At 37.8% G+C, this 12,825-nt stretch overlaps 1 protein-coding gene across 2 annotated transcripts in view; it reads right to left on the reverse strand.

Annotated features, from left to right (window-relative positions):
- LOC107671209 (glutamate receptor ionotropic, kainate 5-like) overlaps window positions 1-2,130 on the reverse strand; it is a 51,796-nt gene extending 49,666 nt beyond the window's left edge. For both annotated transcript variants that reach the window (XM_016464106.1, XM_016464105.1), the window contains exon 1: window positions 1,818-2,130. The gene's annotated coding sequence lies outside the window, so the exon portion shown is untranslated. The remainder of the gene's footprint in view (window positions 1-1,817) is intronic.
- Between the last annotated feature and the right edge of the window lie 10,695 nt (window positions 2,131-12,825).

Here is a 12,825-nt window from a genome sequence, read left to right on the forward strand (position 1 = left end):
GTTATTTATTTTAATTTTAGTTACATTATGTCTGAATTTATTTTGTCTGTATAGGTCTTTTTATTAAGTTTTTAGTTTTATTTAATTTGAGTTATTTTAATACTTCAACAAACTAAATGGAAATGAAATAATATATATATTGAATTTATAAATGTGTATGTATATATATATATATATATATATGTACTGTATGTGTGTGTGTGGTTGTACTTGTACATACTTATATGTAGTTGTGTTTTTGGTGTTTGGCTTAGTGTTATGTTAGAATCATTATTATACTCTTATACCTTTTGTTCTTTAATATTTTGAATTGTTTTTAGCTTTATTTTTTGTTTTTCATTTAAATGTTAAGTTTTGAAATTTTGTTGTATGCATTTGTCATTTTTATTTAATCTCTTTATTTTTAAAATGTGTATAGGTAGTATTTATAAAGTTTTAGCTTTTAGTTTTGGATCTGTTTTTAGTTGTTTTAATACTACAATTGGTTGCTTCTGTTGTCCTCATTTGTAAGTCGCTTTGGATAAAAGAGTCTGATAAATGACTAAATAAAAAAATAAAAATAAATAAATAGTCAGTTGTCCACTCCAATAATAGCAAAAAATGTCCCAAAAACACTACCTTTCAAAAGCCTTTTTAAGAAATTAATACTTTTCTTTAGCAAGAACACATAATATTGATTAAAGGTGACAGTAAAGACTTGCATTGTTACAACAAAACCTATTTCAAATAAATGCTATTCTTTTGAACTTTCTATTCATAAAATAAATTAATTAATTAATAACATAAATCCTGAAAAAAATGTATCACAGATTCCACAAAAAATATTAAGTAATTAACAACTGTTTTCAACACTGATAATAAGAAGAACTATTTCTTGAGCACGAAATCCATATATTAGAATGATTTCTGAAGGGTCACGTGACACTGAAGACTGGATTAACGATGCTGAAAATTCAGCTTTGCCATCACAAGAATAAATTACAATTTAAAATATATTAAAATAGAAAACCATTTTAAATTGTGATAATATTTCACAATATTTTTGATCAAATAAATGCAGCCTTGGTGAGCATAAGGGACTGACCTCAAATTTTTTGAACAGTAGTGTATATCTCAAATCTCATACATATTCTGTGCACTGCATTCAGTGACGACACATCTAACATCAAACTTAAAGTTAGCAAAAAACACTTATTTTTGGTTGATCTATTAGCAGCAATGGAGTTTGGAAAAGCATGAGGGTGAGTAAATGACAGACTGTTTATTTTTGGTGTGAACTCTTCTAGTAATTCACATTCTGCTACACTTTTCTCACATTCCAATCTGGATCCCAAATGCGAACAAGAAGCTCAAATAGGTCTATTACATGCCTGCCTACAAAAACCCATAAATGCACTCAGAAGAGGATATTCAGGCCCGCAGAGGACCGTGGGAAGTGTGTACGGTGGGAGTGTGCGCTGATGTTATTCATAGTTCACTGGGCTGTTTAAGGGCACGTCCCTATTCGCTTTCAGGTGATGGAGGGAGTCGGATCGTCCCAGTCCTCACACTATGAAGGTTACACAAGAGAAAACAAAACAAACGAGTAGAACTTCATCTAATGGGCAGTGACAGAGTAAGGTGGGCGTAACAGCGATAAAAAGCTCATATTGTCTGCAAAGCAAAATCACATGTACGATCACTTCAAGCGTATCAGGTTACATGACCGGCAAACAAACAACAAGCTTAAAGCCTTTTAAGCCTAAACAACTGTTACAGATTCATTCCAAATGCTCACTCATGCACACACACACTCACACAGGAATAAAAATACTCACAGAATGAAGCGGACCTTGTCAGGAACAGGATGCCATGGATTGCTGTGGTAACAAGTGAACGCAGTCCTCCGGGGAATCGCAACACGTCTTCTAGGATGACAGGTTGAAAGTCACAGAAATGGAGTGGTGTGGAGAGTCTCAAAGGAGAAGGTATTCCAGCTAGAAATGATCCATCTGAGAGCCCTTCACAAGCTGTGATTCTTATAATAATCCATTTGATGGGACAAAAGTCGTTTTTTTTTTTTACAAAGCTCAAGCACTCAGAGGAAAAAGAACCCCACCAATGGGCACCAAAAAAATGGTGACAGAAAACTGAAGTGTCACTGTTATTTATTTATTTATTTATTTTATGCTGTATCCGTCCCTCTCTCTCTCTCTCCCTCTCGCTGTTAATGTTGACCCTCCTGGCTCCAGCACAAAAATAGGAGGGAGCGGCAATAATGTCCAATTCTCAGAATTCTGCACTCCAAGAGACAATCACATGCTCCTGCATGCACATTCGCACACAAACGTACTCGCCTGTGCACACTTAGAGGCTTCGATTATGCATTGCCGTCTAGCTGCCTCTTCCTGTCAGCCCTCGGCACAAACTCTCATCCATTGCTACACAGGCCTTCTAAGTCTTGCATAGATGCACTCCAACTCAAACGTTCCAAGGCCAGTCAACGCTTTTACCCTGCTTTCCTCTGCCACCTCACTCTACCTTACACATTGTTGCTTTTAGTTTCACAGAGAATCGTTCCTCAGGCCCACCTGCCACATTTGATGAAGGAGAGCATCGACTTGAGCAAAGAAACTAGAATATATTCAAAACTTATAGTGAAAGAAAAATCCTCCAGAATAAGTTGAGCTCAAGTGTCTGGGAGGATGAACTGATTATGGAGCCCAGCGCTCGGGTGGAGACGTGGAGAGCGGCTCACACTCTGTTCTCCAGCACCCTCATCAATCCAGCTATCCCTCCAATTCCCACGGCTCCTCCCTTCAGGAGTTCAGGAATGAGCTTTGGCACGCCAGACACTCCCTCTCTCATAGGAATAGCACCTCTAGGATGGAGGCAGGTCGAGTTATGGCTGCTCCGACGTCCGTGGAAGCAAACAGAGCTGCAGATGACGCCAGAGAGGAGGGTCTTCACATCTGTCGCCGCTCTGAGAATTTCCTCATCAGAGTCTCGTGGCCTTGTGTTGCTTAAGACCTGAGGAAAAACAGTGAGAAATATTCATGATCAATTATTCATAATGCTGTAGTACAGACGACAACCTTCAATACTGTTATGACTGCTCTAGTACGAGGGAGTTTTGAAATACCATACCGATTCTTTTGAACTAAAACCACAATCTCATTATAGTACTTCCCGGCTCACATTATATTTTCACAATAGTAATTCAGTCACACCATGCATTTATATTACAGTCTATAACAGCGAGTGTACTGTGTCAATGTAATTAATGTAATGTTATTGAATGGATGTGCTCAAACGTGACAAGTCCATTACATTGCAATCAATATCCAATCAAAACACAGCCTCATTATCATTCAATAAGACCAGTGAAGTACTGTATCATGACTGAACTGACATTAGCTACTACTAATGATGTCTAACTAGGAATGTCAGGGACAAATAGTCATGTGTAACACTATTTACTTCCTTAATGAATGTTCCTGCTCTTATTGTGAATGATTCATTGTAGCACATTATTCCAAAAAAAAAAAAAAAAGGGTATTTTAACCAAAAAGAAATGTCTTTCTTTTGCTGTTGATGCGACTATCGGATATATTAATCAATAGCCACATAACTAGTTAGGCATTGTTTTAACAAACTAGCATTCAAATTTGGCTTCATTCTAACATCTAACGTACTTTTCATGATCCAATCATTTGCTGCTGGATGAAATTAATTCTCGCCCTATACTTTTGCACATTGAATATCATGTTTCACTCAAAAAATATGTCATATTAAAAATGAAAAATCGGTTGTGAATGGCCTTTCACTTAGATTAATAATTACATTTATAATACATGCTGGAAAGTACTGGCATATTCAAATTAAACTGAATATTTACCAAGGCTGCAAACAAACACACAATAGACAAGGGATTTGTAGCAGATTCATCTGGACCTGGCCATGGGTTCCCAGAATGACTAATTGTAGATGGTCGTGTCAAATAACAGCCTCATCAGAGCGTAAAACTCTCTGGTGAGACGGACTGTTCTATAAATATGAAAGGAGAAGGTAATTAAAGGTGGATCCCAGGTGTGGAGCTGTTCTATCCAGATTCTTATTTCCATACAATTCTCCATGTCATGCTTTGATTATGAGGGTGCCTCTCTCATCAGCAGGACTGATATAAAGGGGAGGAGGAGGAGAGGAGAGGGGTGAAGGGAGACAAAAAGAGTGATGAGAGACAGGAGAGGAAGTGACATGGATGGTGGCAGAGTGAGAATGAGATGTTAAAAAAGGACTGCATTAAAGAGATATGCTCTGTTAAAGAAAAAAAAGAGGACAGGAGAGGTCGCAGAGAGGTGTAGAGACAAAGAGGGAGAGACAAAGAGAGACAGTGGGACAGTGAGAGACGGGTAGAAACAGAATAAAAGAATAACTACTGGGGAGCTCAGTTATGCAGCTCTTGCAGCAAAATTCATATTTGAGCAGCACACCCTCAGAAACCAATTACAGATTTAACCCTTAAAGTGTAGGAACATAAAAAATTATATTTATAACTAAAACGTAAGATAAAAATAATGTAATCAAAATGTTTTTTTTTTTCAGAATATAGATTTATTTGTTTTATATAACAGTATGTATCTCCCATGAAAATACCATAAAACATATTAACATTTACCTCAAAGTCAGTGGTATTCTCAAAGCATACTGCCTTGTTACTTTTAGATAAAGATGATATGTTATACCAAGTAACTTTACCTGAGTATTTGCAAGGACTCATTTTCAATGGTTTTTAAAATAATAATAAAAAAAACAAGTGAACCCACTCCTCATTCCACATAATTGGATGATACCTTTTAGCACATTTCAAGGGTAAAAGGGCCCATTGTCTAGTGCCAATAGTGTATTGATGTACAGAGCACATCTCACACAGAAGTCACTTTCAAACCAAGCAGCTTTCTGTTGGTCAATGTGCCAAATCCATGAATTTAGTGTGGATTCCTACTGATATGACTGGATTTCACCTGCGAAAATTCACTGAACAACTGTAAATGTGACCACACCTTTATGGGTGGGTTACATTGACTTGGACAGGAAGCAACCACCCAGAACACACTAGCAACCACGCAACAATACAAAAAACACCTATTAAAAAGATCTCAGAAACCAAAAAGCAACAGTCTGGCATCCAGGTTGCGGCGGTGAGTTTGGCATGGGAAATTAATTGAATTTTTAATTGATGTTTCAGCAAAATAATCATGCAAATACAGCATTTTTAAATTGACAACTGAAAGACAGAGTGAAGGGAAATGAGGGGATCACTATACAGTCCTGACATTGGTGTCAATCTTGCTTATCACACATGTCGCTCTCAGGAGCGTCTTACTGAAGTCTGCCTCTTTTCTTCTCTATTTCCATCCTTTCCTTCCATTCTTTGAACCAGCCATCCCGTCAGCCCTCCTGCTCTCTCACTCCTTCTACCAACACAGACAAGTCATTCTTCATGCTCACACAGCTATATACACAGGGCTGAAGGCCTGCTGACTCACAAACCCTGTAAAATGGTTAATAAGGCTAGAAGATGTAGGGGAAGATGGACACTAAAATATGACCAGACCTGTATCGTGACCTTTTAAAGCTTTCTAAAACACTACTGATCAATACACAGCCATCTACACACAAATACTCCTATGGGAGCATTTAGCATGTTAGCACACTGTCACTAGTGTGAAAGTGAGCAGGTGAGATCTGGTGGGGTGTCTGTGTGTGTGTATCAGGTGGGAAGACACAGAGACAAAAGGGTAGATATCTGGATTGATGTAATGTGAGAAATCCACATCTGAGGCACCAGACAAGAGCTGCCATGTTCTCTTCACGCGCACACACACACACACATACACACACACAAGCGCAGAAAAAAGAAAAAAGACTGACGTTACATGTGAGTGAGTGAGCTGGATCTGTTAACAGTGATCAACAGTGTCCACCACACAGATATAACAAACACACACACACACACACACACACACACACAAACAGCAGCAGTGCCAATGTGTGCTACAGGAAAGATTTCTGCCTTCACCCTGAATATAAACGGACTATGGAAAATCACTGCACAACTCATTTTCTTCTTAACCAGTATTTTTGTCTTGTTTTAAGGATCTAAACAGCCTTAAAAGAAGATACATTTACTTGAGAAACTAATTTTTGAATCACATTTATTTTTCTTACCCCATGGACCCAGTGTTTTATGCTTAAATCTCATTAAATTGTGATGGATTTACAAAAAAAAAAAAAATATATATATATATATTTTTTCCCCATGGACCCCGTGTTTTATGCTTAAATTTCATTAAATTGTGATGGATTTACACAAAAAAAAAAAATATATATATATATATATATATATTTTATTTTTTATTTTTTTTTGGGACGATTAAAACAAAAAGTTTTTTATATTTTTATGCTTAAAGCAAGAAAAAAAAGTCACTATTATCTTACAGAAAAAAAAACCTTTTACATTTTTCAAATAAAATTAAACTTGTTTTTAAAATGTTTAGATATTTACTTAAATAAAAAACAAGAATACAAATTAAGAACATATTACACTTATGAGTTATGTTTAAAATATTTTTCTTTTAGGCATTTATTTTATGTTTTTTTAAGCATAAATATATAACATTTATTGAAATGTATATTTAAAACAAGAAAAACCAAATTCCAGTGGGGTAAAGAAACCTACTTCAAAATATATTCTCTAAAAACAGATTTTGTACTATTTAACAAAACAACTAAAATATTTAAACACATCTTGGTTTGGATCTTTTTCCTAGAAACCCAGGCAAAATACTGATTATTTCCAGTGTACTAATGAAGAAAGAATCAGGATAGTAGAGAGGAGAGGGGCAGCAAATACAAATTTCTTTAAAATGTGCCAGAAATAAGAAGAAGATAGCCACCTCTCTCCGACTCAGACTAGAGGATGGAGGAAGAATAAAAAACAGGGAGATCAGGAAACAGGGGAAGAGGGGAGAAAATCTTAATGGTGCACTGAGATTTAACGAAACAGCAAATGAGAAATTCATCAAGAGTGATGCCAGAGGACATCTATGACAGGGATGACAGAGATGAGGCAAAAAGAGAGGACTTCAGAGAGATCTAGAGAAAAACCAGAGGGCTAGAGAGGGCTTGAGAGGCTTTTGAAAACTCACCGCTGTGTGAGAGTGGTCCTCCTCAGGTTAACACAATCCCTGCTCTGTGGAGCCATTCTGAGCAGAGCCTGTTTGGAGCACTGCACACTGTCTACAGAATACCAATCACACGCCGGCAACACACACACACACACACACACACACACAGTGTCAGTCAGCTGCATGACATACTCTTTCACTCAATGTTTCAAAAGCAAGCCACCACAACACCGTAGATGTGCTTTATGAGCTGTGAATGAAATGGTCATAATGTGACACAAACATACACACAGATACACACGGTGAGACGCAGTTCCAATGACGACCCCAGTGATGGGGGACAACAGGCCGATCTGCTCAGGACCTGAAGATGAGAGGATCGTGTGAAGCTCCTCTGGTGTGCCTCCGTCTTCTCACACACTCTCTTCAGCGTCGAGCATCAAGAGGCTCTGTAATGTTTCTCTTCCACCCTCTGTCCTTTTCTCCTTTGCTTTCCTTTCTTTTTCAAGTCCCTGACAATGTTCATAGCTGTAATTCCAAAGCACAGCAGTGCAAGCTGCATTCACTCTGACTCCTAACCCCCTCCCTTCCTCATATGCGCTCCCTCTCTTTCTCTCTCTCTCTCAGCTCATTGTATCCCCATACCTCCTCTGCTCTCCCTCCAATCCAATCAGCTCTCACTCCTTCTCTCGCTGCTCCTTCCTACACCCCTTTTCTCCTTCTCTCTCACTCCTCCTCCTCCTCCTTTTTCAAAGGCAAATATCAGCAAGCATCAGTGAGATCAGCTTCTCAGACAAGTATTCAAATAAGTGAAGAAAACAGTCACAAACGTAAAACACTTGACATGCCTTGACGCAGCAGCACAAGCCAGGTAGCAGACGTCACGATGCCAACTCAAACTACACACGTACTGATAGTATTTGAATATACAGAACGAGCTGACAAACTAACACAAACCCAACAGGTTATACGTGTTCTAAAATTCATATTTTTATTATTATTTGTATTATTTTATTTTACCTTTATTTGACACAAATGGAAAAAAAGAACAAGCTAATTCACTGACAGTCAGATTCCACAAGCGCACTGACAATACTAATCCTAACAATTAACTTCTAACTATTTGCTAAACATGCAAGTTGTGTCACTTTAAGGGTTGTTATGTGCACCTGTTGTTAAGCAGGAGTCCCCTTCACTGCAGCCCTGTTTGTCTACACACTGGAGAATCATCCCACCCTTTCCTCCTCTCTCTCTCTCTTTCCCTGAAACAGCTAAATATGCATTCAACAGCTGTCTCTCCACCTCTGCTCTGCTCTGCAGCCTCATCAGCACAGAATCCCCTTTTGATGCAACAGAACACAGACTCTCCAATAAGACACGAGACACAAATCTTGCCCTGGGATGACGGCGTTTTAAAGCCTTGTGCTCTATACCTGTAACTGATGGTAAATCCTTGAATACAACCCTCATTTCCATACGATTTCCTTGTTATTCTTACAGAGACAAGCAGAAACCCAAGGGTACAAGGCTGAGAGAGAGAGAGAGAGGGGAGGGACTGAATGGGAGGGGAAGGAGGGACACAGGCAGAAAAGGAAAAGGAAGAGGAATGATGGAGTGAATGGGAAGATGGATGAGGGAATAGAGGTGGGATAGGGAGAAGGAGGGAATGGGAAAAGGAAGGAGAATTGACATTCAGCCTGTGCACTGTGCCTCACTGGTGGAATAATGATTAGCTACTCAGTATTCCAGTCACACAGCCTCTACAATAAATGGGGGGGAAAGAGGGGGAGCAAGAGAGGGAGAGAGAAAGAGAGAGGGAGCGAGATGGTATAGCGGTGTAACAAGAAGGACCAGCAGACGGAGAGCGTGTGAAAGAGAACGGGAGAGAAATAGACCCGACTAGACCAGATAAGCATGACAATCTTTTCAACAGGAGTCTGTGCACACATATAGCCATTTCAAAAACACAAGTGAGCATAATATGGCATTTCCAAGCACCGCCGAAGCCGGTATATGACAGCTCTATCAGCATATCCGCACCTCATTCATCACGTTTAGCCTCTCTCTCGCTCTCAAACGCACAAAGACGAAGGGTCAGAACAATCCATGAGGGCCAGAGCTTCTTTTCCATATACAAACAAGCTCATGGGTCTCTTTTGTTAATGACTATAGCTCAGGCAGCATCACACATGCACGTACTGCAGTACAGATATAGCACACACACATACACAGAGGGGCAACAGACAAGGGGGAACACTCTGTCAAAGTCACAGTAGGTACAGCTACCTCAGCAAAGAGAGACGCAGAACGAAAGAGAGGACTTATATTCACACACACACACACACACCACAAAAGCATGCATCATCTTCCAAATATCTTTATCATTTAAACACAAAACAGATATCATCGCACTAAAGTCGCTCACTGAACACGTAAAACAGCTGTAGAAGAATCAGGGTCAGACAGTTGCGGTCCATCTATACCAGACACCCGTAGTCTTTACTCACTGGTGTATTGTAAGGTCAGCAGGTTTCAGCTCAGCAATGAATATGCAGCCTCACGGCTTGTACTCATGGGTAGATATTTATAGAATTTACTAGATAAAAAAAAAGAAAGCATATAGGTGAACAAAGTGGTTTTGGTCTTCAAGGCTTATTGACTAAGAAAATTACAGCTTGTAGTTGTCAAGTTTTTTTGTTTGTTGTTGATAATATTTGATCAGTTCATCTTCACTGCATGATTTATATAATTTTCTTGGATAAAACCTCTTAGATTTTCTCAGAAATCAGATTTAGGTAGCAAACATCAAAAGAATATCCCAGGTCTAATACTGGTTTAGCTCAATGAACAGAATTTGTGCCATAATGGTAATTCATTATTTAATCATTTTTGTTAAAAGAAAGAACAATACTCAAGGTTACAGTGAGACACTTCCAATGTAAGTGAATTTAAGCACTTACATAAATTCTTCTGTTGAAATGTGTACTGTTTGAGCTGTGAAGTTGTTAATGTTATTTTTATGGTCATTTTAGGGTTTTACGTTTAGGGTGTTATCATGGCAACAAAGTTGTAAAACTTAAAAGTTGTTCAAATTAAAACTTTCAGTTTTATATTGTCATCATTGTTTACAGATACCATACAAATATTTCATTGTATTTTTAAAAAATATTTTATTAATTTTAACAACAATTTTAAGCTTTATGCTTTGTTCTTTATGCTCTTTACGCTTTGTTTTTCTAATGCTGGAAGCTCCTGGTTGGAGGACATGATTTATGAATCATAACCTGCCAAACTATTGAGTTGATAAATGTCCCCGACCACAGTGGATTTTCATCTGTATTTGGCAGGTTGGCGGGTGTTAATTTCTAATCCATGGTATTGAGGCTATATTATTGTAAAAAAGTATTGGACCCATTCACTTCCACTTTAATTTTATTTTTCACAAAAAGGAAGAGCCAATCAAAATTCATTTTTGTGGTAATCAACATTATGCCAAAATGCTGTTGATTGATCTTAACTGAACCGGAAATATTCCTTTTGGTTTGATAGCATCTTTTATGTCACATTCTGCATGGTTCAGAAACAACTGTGGTATCAACTATGTTGTTAACAGAAAGTAGATTCAATCAAACGCATTTTGTATAAATTGATTATCTTATTTATTTGTCCCCCAAAGCAGTTCAGAGGCAAAAAAAGACCGCTGGTGCATCTTAAATTGCCAAATTGCCCATTTACATGAAGGTCACGCAGTAATTGCTAGACAAAGTCTGTAAATTAATGAGCTGGGGAAGATATCTATCAAATAGTTATTTGGGAATTCAGTGCAGGGAAAGGAAATGCTGTTTCGATATCACTGTCTATCATTTATGGGACTAATCATAATGATGCAGCAGCTGTATGGGGGAGGAGTTCAGCGGGCCCTGAGTAAATTGAGGGAGCAAAGAACCGACTGCAGGCAAACGCTATGAGCTCCAGTAATGGCTCCACTTAGCCTCAATCTCTCAATGAGCTAAGGTAATGGAGCTCAACTCAAACCTCATTCAACTAGTGAAAATTCATGATGAGATTTGCAGTTAAAGAGCCCAACGTGCTGGTTTCACTGCAGTCATCACTTACATCTAAAACTGCAGGATCATTTATTATGTTTGTACTCTGGGGGACTGGTAAATGTCTTGGAAAAAAATTAGAGAAAATTAGAAATTTAAAACATTTGTTTCACGTTATTTCATTTGTGCTTGCTTGCACAAAGAGAGGCCGGATTCTCAGCACACTATTCTGAGGCAAATAGGCTGGACAAATCATGCCTCCTTTCTGCAGATAACTGGACATTTTTTTCCAGGAGCAGCACACCTGGGACCACACATTATATATCCCTGCGCCATATCTGTATGTTGCTTGGCAACCATAAATGGCCTATGGTTAGGATAATTAACTATATTACCTGGATGATTGCTTATGCTCATCATTATTATTATTATTATTATACATTTAGCTTTTTTTGAACACTGCTGTCTATTGTTGCTGTTTGATGATAGCAATAAGTCACTTAAAATGAGCATCACAGTATTTCTTTTTTAAGGTGGTTTTTGCTTTGTGCTGTGCAGTGCACGCCTAGGGTGCCTAGACCTGTCCCCCTTAGTTACTGTTGCTATGTCCGACAAGCCATGCCGCTCACACTACACATCATGTTCTCAGTGAAAAATACATAGAGGTGCAAAGAGGACAAGCTACTTTTGGTATGAAACAAAGTCTCAGCTTTTACATTTTGTAAGAAATGCAAACAATAAATACAGTTTTGTGGCTCTTTAATGTGGCGTGACAGATCGCTAGAGCGCCTCAGTTCAAGAGGCACTTGAACCGATCATCTTTCTCTTTACTAGAGCACAAAATAAACATGAATGAACACCAGAAGGTATCTTGTATCAACCTCGGAAAGACGTCAATACACACCACTTTTCAAGTTTCAGTCCACCGACGTTACTCTACCCTCCTGTCTTGTTTGTTTGTCGGACAAAATGGCAGATTCGACATTATAATTTGTAAGTCGTAAGAATTCGAGAACATTCAGCAGAATCCAAAATCACAAAACCATCACGCGCTATGCTTCCGGCTTCTCATATATGGACTGACATCTGTGAATGCGCAAAGATTGACAGGTGAAAGCTTACAGCACCTTAAAATCCTTGTAAAAAGAAGTCCACTTTAGTCCACTTAAAAAGAGTACATATTGTGAAAATAATATAAATGAATATAAAGTGCAAATGTAATATTCTCAGACATTTAATTGCATGTTATTTACAATTGAAGCAAAAAGCAAAAAAGTTGACATTTATATTAAATGCAATTAGCCGACCCACTCAAGTAGAACTTAAGTACTGTAAGCAATTCCTTTATTTCTAAGTACTTCTATTGTCTTCAAAATATGGTTAAAGTGTACTGCTGAATGTATTCAAACAAACATTTTGGCAAAGTAAAACATGCTTTAACGTAATTTCTGTTGAAACTTGTATGTCATGTATTTTAATATATTTGTAATTATGAAGTTGCAATTAGTACATTTAAAATATATTAAATTTAAACTAAATAAAAAAATAATTAAGTGCTTTAACAGCTTTAGTACGTTGGTCAATGACAAAAGATTATTTAAGTAATTATA

The sequence above is a fragment of the Sinocyclocheilus anshuiensis genome, unplaced genomic scaffold, assembly GCF_001515605.1.
Source record: "Sinocyclocheilus anshuiensis isolate Anshui unplaced genomic scaffold, SAMN03320099.WGS_v1.1 scaffold1286, whole genome shotgun sequence".
In the NCBI taxonomy this organism is placed as follows: Eukaryota; Metazoa; Chordata; class Actinopteri; order Cypriniformes; family Cyprinidae; genus Sinocyclocheilus; species Sinocyclocheilus anshuiensis.